The 13,131-nt window shown below is 39.8% G+C and overlaps 1 protein-coding gene across 7 annotated transcripts in view; it reads right to left on the bottom strand.

Moving 5' to 3' along the window:
* Positions 1-13,131, bottom strand: part of TLN2 (talin 2) — a 231,979-nt gene that overhangs the window by 125,592 nt on the left and 93,256 nt on the right. The window lies entirely within an intron of this gene.

Below are 13,131 nucleotides of genomic sequence, written 5' to 3'. Positions count from 1 at the left end.
GGGTATACAGCCAAGAGCAAGTCATTCACTATTGACAGAAAAGCAACCACATAATTTTCATAAATTTTTCACTCTTCGATATCAAACACTTAATAACAAATTCAAATTGCAAGTCAAACTTTCTTTAAATACTCAAGACTGAATTCAGAAACGTTAATATTTCCTCCTCCTTTTCAATGCCAAACACATTAAAAGAAAAGGACAGGGAGAGGAAGGAGACGGATTGCTTTCCAAGGAAAGAGACAACATATTTTCAGACTGGAAAGTTAACTGGTCCCCCAGCAATGAAAATGGCTTTTTTCCCCACCACACCTTCTATTAGAACATTTAGATTAACTGGTAGCTATAAACAACTTAGAATAACTACTTAAACAGAAGCAGAATTTTCTTAATAAAAAAATCCTCTTTTCTAACAAGTGTAGGGTATGCAATACCATGTGGTTTTTTTTTCCTCCCAAGTCTCTACATAGATCCCTAAGCTTTTTATCCTGTTGCGCAGCTATCCAGAGCTTCAACTCCAAGCTATCTTTCATTTCTATTCTAGCTCAGATACTTCACCGAATTTGACAGCTCTTGTCTACGGAGCAGAAAGCTCCAGATGCTTTTTGTTTTGCTTCATTTTGTGGATGGTCTGCGTTTCATCGTCTTAGCCTTCCCTTGCTGTCATGACACTCCAAACCACTCCTCCATCCCTGGACTTTCCACACTGATCTCCAGCAACTCTTCACAGCTTCTGATAAAATCTTCTCTGCAGAAATGCATTATGCATATTTTAGATAGGAAAACTGGGGAGCAGCCACGGACTCTGATTAACTGATAGATAACTTGAGCAGGACACAATGCTACTAATTCTAAGCACAAGTTTAAATCCCAATTGTGCATTTTTTTCACAGCCCAGATACTCAGGGTCATTTGGCAAAATCACTGTAAAGAATAGTAAGGAACCATCATGTACATTTCATTGATGGTGAAAAACAAACAAAAAACCAAAAACCCCACCACACACCAAAGCACAGAGCTCAATGATCAAATACTTCTCCAAGGCACAAACAACAGAAATCATGTCTCTACCAATAATGTTTAGAAGTAGCTCTGGCTCTAAGATGTCATCCTCCCCCAAGCAGAGTTTCAGGACAGCCCATCCACCTGCCTCCCAGCAATCAAATCATCCTACCTAATATTTCACCATACATCCCAGAGCTCTCTCTACCAGTATGAAACCCTAGAGAAGTTCAGTGACAGATTGCAAAGACGCTATTTGACAAAAGCAAGACAGTGATTGTATCTGGAAAAAAGGGGAAGTGAGAGAAAATATACAAGAAATATCAATGCACAGACCTCGCGGCTTTCCAAATCTTTCAGCACCTGCTAAAAACATATATTTTGAACCAATCATTCTAGCTGGAGGTCAAGTAAATAAATCAAGATCTCTCCCCACTACCAAACACCATTTTCTAGAAGATGATGTTCCAAAACATCTTTATCTTTCAAAAGTAACCATTAAGTATAGCAGCTGCACAAAATACATGCAATAGAAAAATAAATCTCATTGCAGTATTTACACAGAGATTCACCATGACCAGCTTCGGTTTGGTACTTTATCATTTACACACAAGCAAAATCCAGAGCGTTACGGAAGCAAAACATCCCAAGAAACTACAGCTTGGAACAATTTTTCACCATCCAGAATGGTCTCAGGAAGAAGAGGGCGTTCACATGTGTGCACTCATGTGCACTGTTAAAAACAAAGTCTGGCACACTAAACAGCCAGAGAAAAGCCAGGTCAGCTTTGAAAGCAGCCTGGCCAATTTGCTCAGACAGCAGTCCTGGCCAACGGGCCACCTGGGCAAGCTGGCTGCCGGCCAGCAGCATGAAGAGGCAAGCCACCAGCCCTGCTCCCTCCTCTGTCACCTTGGCCAATGCGCTGGGGCAGGGCCAACACGCTGCAACCCTCTGCACTCTCCCGCTTTGCTATTTCCTTCTATTAAGAAGGGGAAGCCATACAAAGTGACACCAGCAAACAGATTAAGTTCTAGAGAAAGGTTCTGTCTCCTCCTCTTTACTTTTTACTGCACCTGAAGGCAAGACTAGCAGGCCATTCACAGCACACTGCAAGAGCTGACTTGATTATCTTGCCCATTAAAAAGGTAAAATGAACATCGACCTTTTCCTGGAAGCTCAGGTGCTCCCAGAAACAAGCAGCTGTCTGACTTCTGGTATGAAGGACTTCGGACCAAGGGAAACAGCCATTCAGGAAACAAAGTGAGCACATTCAACAACTGTCTTAAACACACACAACACACCCAAAACAAAACAAAAACACACACAACCAACCACACACCCTTGGATAGAGCATGGAAAGAAATGTCCCCCTCTCTACGCTCTAACGTATGAAAGAGCAACACAGATGACTGAACCTTTACACTCTGACATTATAGTTAAACGCTCGTAATACAGTCGCACAGGCATATATATGACAGCACTTTCCAACAGACCTAGCTAGCCTCTTTCTTTTGAGTTAAAAATAGGATCCATGTGAGACATTATTCTGTCTAATGAAATGACCAACTTTTCTTGGTAAGGAATACTACACAAATGACTGAATGGTCATAAATTAGCACATATGAAAATTTCACACCACACAAATCCATCATTACCAGCACTGCCAAGAGCACATCTCATGTAAGTTATACTGATGTAATATTATTTGTTTCTTAGAGATTAATCTTTTAATATCACTTCATAAAAAAACCTAAGTGAAAGGCCAAAGTTATGACATGAAAACAAATACACTTGCATGCAAACAGAAAAGCTTATATAATTTTAATTACCCTTTTCATATGGAACACTCAAAATGGATTTTTTAAAAGAGGGCACACTAACACATATCAAGGAACATCCAAATTCAGCCCAGTAAATCTCCCTTGAGGAACTGAGAAAAAGGTACAGAGAAAGAGCAAAAGGTGAAGACTGACCAAACTTTAATAGGAAAAGTAAAAAACAAAACAAAACAAAAAAAAAACCCATCACTAAAATATTGCTGTGATAAAATTCTTGGGATTTTGCAGCTCTCCTTCAAAAATGTCGCCGAAGTAACATGAAGTGAGCCAATGTCCAAGCATACCCATCCTTCAGTTGCACTGGGAATTCAGTTAAAATTGCTTTTCTTCCTGGTATCAGTCCAGGAGAGCTAACCAAAACTACCCAATATCCAGCAGGACTCCCAGTGCTGATTAACATACTCACTCATATCCTACTGCCTTTCTTCATTCACGTGTCCTAATGATAATTTCCACACACTTTGGGCTACTGCAGTAAGAAATGAATAGCCTCTGCATGGATTTACTCTTCACTTTTCTTCTTTCATATAACTCGCCTCTTTCTTGCTGAAGGACTTAAAAATAATTAAAGTCAGTAGGAACTCTAATTTTTAGATGAACATCCAAGAGGGATTCACGGCCCTTTGCTCTGTTCAGCAAACGGCTTGAGGCACAGCGTTGTGTGCCACACACAACATGCCACATTAGTTAAGCATTTGAGCTGAGGAAACACCAACCCACTACAGTTCTACTTTAACCCGATGCTGTGCAAAATCTCTAAATAAGAATAAAGACAGAAAACAGCACTTGGAATTTTAATTAAGTTAGTGCAAATTAACCTCACACAGTTCAGTAGTGCCAGTAACATAACACAATTAAGGAGTGCCTAATGTAGGCATGTAAAAATGCTCCAGGCTTTTTCTCGTGGAGAAAGTATTTCTAGAGCAAAGAAAATCAACATATCCAAGTTTGCCTGGACAAAGTTTTATTCTAGTTACTCCAGAAGTCAAGGTCAGCCTGCTCTATTTGTTCAACGCTTCAGAGAGCTGCCTGCCTGGGCTTTGCCCAGACTGCTTGCTTTGCAGTGAGGGGTCCTACTGGACCACACCATAATTTTCTACTCTGGTGGGAAACTCCTCAGTCTTTGTGACTGAGAGAAGGCTCTATAGTAAAACAATCAGCACCACTGGGGGACCTGAGAATCCTCGTCTGTCGGTGAACTTGCCTGCTCCTCCAACAAATGACTAAGACTGAAGACAGGCCAAGCCATTCGCTAACCAAATCCTTAAAAACGCCTTCCATAATAGTAGGTAAAAATGAAACGTTTCCTGTTTGTAAATTCTCCCATCTTAAAAGCATTGAGATGGATGACACTTGTACTGATCAAGTTCAGGCCTTCCCTAGTCGGAAAGCTTTTACATTTTTTGGCAAGCTCACTAAGTTGAATGCAGAGTCAGTGAGGAATCAAAGTCACACTAATTTGAAAGTTTTCAGGTCAGATCAATATTACAGGTGTGAGTTTTAGATAATATACAGAAGGTGTATCTGCTAGCTACAGACTGTTCAGATTAACTGGCATGATAAAATGACAAATGTGACACAGCCCAGCTCGGCTGGACTGGGGACACTGATGTCACAACCACCCAATCAGCTGCTGTATGAAGAGATGAAGCTAAGCAAGCGGAAGCATGGATATCCCAAGGAACATCTTACAGGGACTCTCAAGAGACACCTAGCCCAGAGCAAAAGGCAGTGCCTCTGACTACTGACCAGGAAAATCTGCACAACATAATTCAAGCAGGAACAAGTACTATGAAGCTAAAAGCATACAATAAGACAGCAGAATAGCTTATGAGATGTATGAAAAGGAATTTAGAGGGGAGACCATTTAGTAAACGCTGATCTCCCCAGTAATCTGCACACTCACCAGGCATTATTTGTACCCTTCCTATGCCAACACCTGGGGTATGGATACCTGGTGGGGCAGTGACATTGTCAGTGTCTTTTGAATTGCAATGCTAAACAAACAGAAAATTCAATATTTTCATCATCTCTGCTTAATGCTATAAGGATATGAACACTGCTTTGCCTTCTATTTCACACTCTTGCAAAAGAACTGTTTTAACTAAGTATACCATTCAAAATAACTGAAGTAACTACACCTCTACGCTAGGCAAACGTAGAACAGCTAACACTGACACTGTCAAATATGGACTGCACCCACCCTGTTAAAGCAGAGTTCCAGCTGCCACTGTTATGGTTAAATGTAAAGCTCTGCTATGATATAGCAGAGGTTTGTCTCCCTGGAGATATTTCTTAACTGGTTCATTTAGGCTTGAGCAAACAGAAATCTAGGTCATGAGACTTCACAGTCTAGAAGCCTGCATATACGCATGCTAGTATGGTCAAAGCTAAATATTTTTATACTAGATTAAATTTGTAACAAGATCCAGTGGGTCAAGAGTTCTGTATTCTCAGTACTCCCATCATATAAATGCTGGCACAGGGCACAAGCAAAACAGGACACTGATGTTTTCTGTTTGTGACAACTGAATATCTAATTTTGTTTGCAACATGTCAAAGATTTCCCTACTGGTCCAGTGGATGGCAAGAATTCCTCAAGCAAAAAGTATACAAGAATACAAGGTCTGTTGGACTATTAGCTACATTTTGTGCTAACAGAATTATCAATTCAAATGGAAATGTCATCCTTCAAAGTCAAGGATGATGGGACCACAGTACAGGCATTTGAGCAAATGATTGTTCAGGCATTAAACATAATAAATAGCTTTATTATCAAATTAACAATGGCAATTGAACTAGTTGGTCATTGCTACTCTTGGCAATGCATTTATCATCTTATATGATTATCCTGTTAAAGGTCACACCGTTTCCTTCCAGATAAGCCTGCCTTCTCTTTAGAACTCTACAACTGCCCATCTGTAGCTCATCTGAAGCAAGATGCACTCAATCAAATGTGCCTAAGAGGTGCTATTAGTATGCTTTCTTAGACAGTAGGCTTCTCCACTAGATCACTATATAGAATCTGATTTTTAAAGAACCTTTGTGGGTTCTATACCCAAAATATATGTCCAGATGTTATAGCAAGGACTTCATCAGTTCCTTGATGGACAACACACTAAAGATCTCATCACTGGTCAGCTGCTTCTCCATTATACTAACAAGAGTGCGCAGAGGTGCTTCTGGGAGAACTTCTATCACCGATGCCCAAAGATCACACTTGTGAACACTGCACTAGAAGTTGTGCTGTCAATAGGTTTAGGAGGGAGCAGCAGTATGCACTCTTCCAGCGGCCAGAAAACACAATCTCAACTTTCCTCAAGTTAGCTCAAGAATCAATCCAACAGCAGTAAACCAATGCACCAAAAGTTGATGTTATAAATGGCAGTACATACAGAGGTACTGATTTAGGGCTCAGGACCAAAACTACTCTATCTGGCAAGCTCAGGAACAGCATGCTGTCTGGAGCGGCTAGACAGAACCCTGGAAGCTCAAAGAAAAGACCTTAAGTCTTCCTTCCATCAGCTGTAATAGAACAAACAAGACTGTACTGCACAGAACATTGTTTATTCTGCATTTGTAAGATACTCATAGACAGTTTAAATCAAAAAATTTTTATATTCCCCCCCCCAAGAAAATCCCTATTAAACCATAGTGCCTATACATACTACAAGATCTGATAAGCACGTTTACATTTAAAAATCTTCAAGAACCTCAGAAGAAATACAGTGTTGTGCAGTAAACAACAGTCTTAGACCACTTGAAAAACAGTAAAATGAAGGTGTCAGGTCAAGTTTAGGAAATCTACTGTTAAAGTTTTAGCGATTAATTATGCTCTTGCCTGTTCACACATAAACGTACAGGTACAGTATTCATTTTACTAATACCCAGCAAGGAAGTATCCTCAAGCAGAGTTATGTAAAAGACCAAACTAAGTGAGTCTTGTTGAGCTGTATAGAGAACATTCAGTTTATTAGTAATATAGTCAACTACAGTGTGCTTTTTAAAGTCAGAAGGCATATTTGCAAAGTAACTCACATGAGTGTATCTTTGAGAAGGAATGTGAATTATAAGGGAGTACTGGAGGAACGTTATTGTTCCCAACAGAGCCGAAATAGCTTTTGGGTAACTGAAGCAAACAGCTTGAGTAGAGCTAGATCTAAAATTCAACTTATTAGGCTTATAAGCAAGAGTCTCTGATATAGCAGTCAATGACTAAACTCTTTGGAAGGGTCTCTTCTTCGGGCATTTGTTCCTATTTGCTGAGGACAAGGCAGGAAAAAGTTGAAAATGGGCAACGTGACTGTCTGTAGAAACTACAATGCACAAGTCAACATCCTTTTGCCAGGCTCCTCTCCAAAAGAAATGTTTTCAAGATTGAGACGAGCCCTTTTATGAGGGTGCTTGGGAAGATGGTAATAAAGATGCTCACAGATGCCAAGAGTATAATTAAAACAGTATCTGAGAGTCAGAAGAGGTGGATTGATGGTTTTTTTTTTTTTTTTTTTTTTTTTTTTTGAAAAATGTAACACTGCTTGAAAGGTTAATTTAGGTCTATAAGAGTGCAACTTGCTTGGAGCGCAATATATACACATAGAGCTTCAAAAATATTTTCTGATTTCTAGTAATTTAAGAGTAGACAGATAAATAGGATAAAAAGAATAAATGAAGATAAAAATACTTTCTTTTCTGTGAAAGAGTTAAGCTGATACAAACAGATTTTCCAAAGCAGCAGTTTTAAGTATTCTAACTATTTCATCCGCAGATTCTAATTCACATTGACAATGGTAATAGGCTGAACTACCAAGTGGGCTGTTAAATCCATGCTTGCAGGGTTCTGCGTATTTGCTCTATTTTCATGCTGAAATGCTACAATCTTTTGAAGGAGGATTTTTAAGTTGTTGCATCTGAATTTACAACCTTCGAGCCCACTCACTTCAATGCTTCGTTTTATTGAATTGATTCAAAGGAGCCACTCAAGGTTCTGAACTATGCCTGCCACTTCTTGGCAACTGCCCCAAAGTAGGATGAAATAAGCCATTTCACAGAGTTGTTAATTTAGTCATTAAATGACATAGCTAGCATATGACCTAATGGGTTCATCCACTGTGGTCCAAACATTTCTCTACATTTCCTCAGTCTTTTTAAAGTGATATGCATAGATAGAGTCCAGAATATGCCATTAGTGTTTTGTACAATCATATACAATGCCCATTCAACAAAGAGTCAGGGAATCTTTCCTTAGATACCAAAACAGTATTGCTAGGAATCAGATAAAAATGCCCAGTAAATTATATAAGGCTTCATCTATTGCTTTTTTCCCCACCCTTCTGAATATCACCTGATGCCACCCTGAAACTTTTCATTCATTTTCTTTTCTAGGAGACTAGTTAACAGTTACTTCATTTATACTCTACTCTTACTACCTACTTAAGAGAATATGAAGGCAACTAATGGTCTGCTCAGGTTTCTTATAAACTTTATCAACAAACATTTATTTTGGAAGTTAAGCTAATAAAATAAAATCTACTTAGCTATTGAAATCACAGAAAAAAATCTTAATCAATCATTTTCAACACCATCATCCTGACTTAGATGAGGTAGACAAGTCTTCAGGACCAGCTGTGCTACAAAAGACAAGAAAATTTGCAAGGCCTCAAGTAAGATCCTTTTTTGCTGGTCCTGGGCCTTATGTGGACTAGTTCTCTGCTCCCATTACTCCACTACACTAGACCGCACAGGCACTGAAATGGCTTTCAGTAAGTTTTGATCAATTCATTACGACAATCAGCCAATACAATCAATTACAACAGCTCTCTAAAATAGGAAGTGAGGCAAGAAAAATAGTTATCATTTATAAAATGCTGTTTGGATGAATGCAAGCCTAGTCTAATAAGTCAGTATTCCTTCTAATTAGGTAAGCCCAGAAGAACTTGAAGGAGGACTACACTGGACTGGCAGTCACACTGACAACAAATACCGTTGTCTCCACTGTGAAGCTCATCTGCTCATCCAGAATCTTCACTAATGGAGGATTAAGCTAAGAGATTCCTGACCTGGAAAACCATTTCCTGCAGGCCCATCTGGACAGCAGGATGTTTGGTAAGGAGTTCAGTCACTTAGCGAAAATTTAAGTGGACAACTTAGAGATTGATTATCATTTATATTAAACAAAGCATGACAAAACGGGTCCCAGTAAGAAAATTGTTTCTATTCTTCAGGCAAGGTAACTCAGTGTGGCGGACCAATGAATGAATCTTTTTGCCTTAAACATTTCTTGGTGCATGGGGTGCAGGCAGGCCATAACCACGAACAAGCCATCTGTCCCTGGCAGAAACAGGACTGGGCTGCTGAGACCCCCGAGATGGTCTCCCTGCGACCACCTGGGACACACCGAGCCCGCACTGAACGAGACCACAATCGGGCAGAGACTTTGGGATCTGGACTGTAAATTATTGTCCGTTTTTAGCGCAACTTCTGTGAAACTTGCTTGGCATGAGTGGCTGAATTTGCTGGAGCCTTGGGCCGCACTCCCTAGAGTTCGGTGAGAAAGGGCCCCAGAGCTGGTGCATGCAGGAACGATAAGGGAGTTACCAGCAATTTGCATCTGAAACAGTGCTAATTGCTGGAGTTACCATCTCTTTGTCAGGACCTTGAGAGACAACAGCAGAACCCTAGGAACAAGGATGAGATCCAATAAGGAGCAGGAGACCCCAGACCCAGAAAATTACTGTTGGTCCAAAGTACCGCGGTGAGGGGTGGAGAGCTTAGATTGGAAGGTATAATTGTCCAGGGATTTCTTTGTTCGGGGTCCCTCTTCGGAGGTACCCAACTCGAGCTGTGTGAAGAGGACCCACCTACCGCCAGACGGAAGCCCCCCCCACTGCTGAGACTCCCAAAGGAAGAGGACCAACGGGACAACGCTGGATCCACGGGTGGTGATATCTTTTCTCTCTCTCTCCTCTCTTTTCCCCTCTCCTTTGTTGAATCAGTAGGAAATGTGTGGCACGGGACTTGTCTAGCTAGTTGGTTATCCTATTTGACCACATGCCTTATCTTTGTGTTAATAAAACTTAAAACTGGTTGGCTGGTGTCGTTTCACCTTAATTCAGTCCAAGGGCATCACGAACTTGGTCGTTTGGCCCCAAGGGGAGGGAGGTCGTCCTGAACGACTCCCTTTGGGCCGCGACACTCAGCTTTTCCCTCTTCAGTTACGTAGTTACAGTGCACTAAAATTCTTCCTATGTTAAAACAGCCATGTAGAGAAATACGGAGAGCACCTTAATCAGTATTAAATGGTTCAGTGTTAATCCAAGTGCTACTTTTTTATTTACACCTTCAGTATTACTAAGCTGGTCAGGAATACAAGTGATAGCAAAAATCACTGTCAGAGGAACCATATTCATTTCCAGAATGTCTTTTGTCCTAAGACAATGATTAAAGAAAAATCAGCTAAGAGGCTACTGAATGTTTTCCTTCTCATCAGGATATCAGTCCAGAACTTATCTCAGTACAAAACCCACCCATTCCCAATGGCCAGCATGTGACACGACATTAGCTTCCCTAACACACTATGTATTAGTATAGAGCACATTTTTATTAATACTGATACTTATTACAGTTACCATAATAAAACATTGGCACATAATAAATAAAAATATACTGTGAAATGTCAAATAATTAATAGAAACTGAAGAATATGTGCAATGGTGACAAAGCCTTAAGATTCACTCTGAGGTAAATATTATAAAGGTTATTCCAGAAGCTACTACATGCTAATATGGATTAAATGAAATCATCATTAAGAACTAGACAGTTTTAGAAAGCATATAAGAAACCATATGGTACTGGTCAACTATAGAAGAACTGAACTACTAATATACTTCTAATACTTGAAGTATTTGATCCCTTGAACTGTACATAACACATTTTCTAGGGTCATTTTTTGCTGCAACTTGTAAGCATCTTTTATTGCAATTAACAGTAAGTTTATTGCTATTTTTCAACAATTACCACACATTTGAGATGTAAACTGCTGCACAAACGGAACTTTGCTGCTGTCAGGGAGACAGAACAAAGCACACAGAACAAAGGAAGCACCAGTAAAATTGCTTGGCTGACACGATGCCCAAGTTACAAACAAAACAAAAACCCAAACCCACCCCTAAAAGTTAAAACTGCAAAAGAGTCAACATCAACCTAATAACCAAGCTGGCAGTAGAACCTGAACAGAATTTGTTGCAAGCAAAGCAACTGCCTTTTAGATTTCTAATATGAACACAGTGCTATGGAGGTGGAGTCAAAAAGGAAAAAGTCATCCCACTAAATGCTACTCATAAATACTTCTCAGACTCAGGCATGCATCTTTGGTGCCACTTATACAGAGTGTTAGTGTTGCAATTTAACATGAATTTCTCCCAGCAAAAACTGGTGGACAAAAACAGTAATCATGCTGACTCAATCCAATACAATCTGTTTTTTTTGCTCAAGACCTCATTGAAAGGCCTCAGATGTGAGTCACGGCATGGAGTTTTTAGCAAAAAAGTTGCATGACAATTCACTGGAAGGAATTTGCACCAGAGAGACACTGGCAACAAAAATCTTGAAGAGGCATCACGTGAACAACCTTACCTACTTTTTCCAATTCATATCTGCATCTTGCAATAGTGCTTGTTGAAAGTTTCCTGAAGAGGTAGATTATCCAGACTCAAATGGTTGAATGACTCCACCAGAGCAATTCACTAATGGTATTTCTTGAATATTTGCTTTATATAGTCACATCCACTAGAACCACCCCACAACAGCTTCCAAGTTTCCTTGCAACAAAATGTGGGATGTTGGAAGCTAAGACACTAGGCAGTTTGCTCAAAACCTGCCAGTACACCTCTGAAATATGAAATGTTTTTCAAATTCTGAACCATTACCCTATTACTTCTCCAGAGTAAATCCCTATTGCTATTTAAGGACCTAAATGTGTCATTCAAACACACTGCAAGACCTTGAAAGATTAAACAAAGTTTTTAGATAGCACAACCTATACCGCTTCCAAAAACCTAACCAACCAACACAGACCAAAAAAAAAACCAAAAAAAAAAAAAAAAAACCAAAAAAAAAAACCCCCCCACCAACAACAGTCCTTGAATAGTGACATTTCAGGAGCTAGCAGTGGTATTACTGAAGTTGATGTAATTTTTGAAGCCAAAATGAGCAAAAATCTTTAACTGGACACAGGTGACAACAACCTAAAGAAACTGAACTTTAGAGGTGGAATGAAAGAAATAGATTCCTCATCTTTGAAGGAACAATAAAAGAAGAGTTAACTAAAATAAGAGTCCTTCCAGAGATTCTGCATATACACATGAAGAATCTCTTCTGTAATCAATTTAAAGAAAACATTATACAGCTTCTCTGGGCAGAAAACCACTATGACTGATTAACTGATCTAGAAAAGGGAAAAACTGGCCAGTACCTCTGTTGATGTGACATTTGAGATTTTAAGATAAAGCCTTTATCAGGCACAGATTTGACTACCAGAAGACTTCCAAAAACAGTCTCATAGATGACTGCTCTAAAATGCCAGCTGCATGTTCGGAGGCCAGCCAGTAGGTATGTTTAGGCAAACTGAATGCAATCATAAAGGCATTACACAACTTCTAAGAAATTACTACTTGTGATAAAATTCAAGTCAATTCATCCAGTTCTTTTTTGGCTAGGATGAACGATGATCCTTTTTCCTGAACTGCGTACATTTACAGGGTTAATATGTAGTATACTGGCATCAGGCTACTTGTCAAGTTTGCTGTATGCTACTGCAGCATGCCAAGACAGTCAAAAGCTCACCAAGTCTAAACAGAGTAAAAAAGCTCACCAAGTCTAAACAAGCACTTTCACCCATCCATTTCTCCTCCTCCATTTCACAGGCTCATTAATGCACACAAAAATCACCCACTTCTTCCATTAAACACAGAGGAAGAGAGCAGGAGAGAGAAAAGGAGAGAGAGTACTAGAGCGCATGCAGGTGCCCTACAGCAGCAGCTACACAATGGCAGTACATGAGCCACACCACTCCACTGCTCTGAGATTAACCTCTTGGTACCCAGGGACTATTCCGGATCAGTATTTGCTGGCGTCAACATTGGCAGTTGGCTCTGCAGGTTTTTTTGTTTTTGTTTTGTTTTGTTTTTCCCTACCATCACACATACATCCTCAAATTGTCAATTTGGACGCCTCAGACTATTCTCATCTTGCCCTGCAGACAGGTTCATACCTTGTTCAGCTTTTCCTCAAGCAC

This window comes from Dromaius novaehollandiae, chromosome 10 (genome assembly GCF_036370855.1).
Source record: "Dromaius novaehollandiae isolate bDroNov1 chromosome 10, bDroNov1.hap1, whole genome shotgun sequence".
NCBI lineage: Eukaryota > Metazoa > Chordata > Aves > Casuariiformes > Dromaiidae > Dromaius > Dromaius novaehollandiae.
This window is presented reverse-complemented; position numbering and strand designations above follow the sequence as displayed.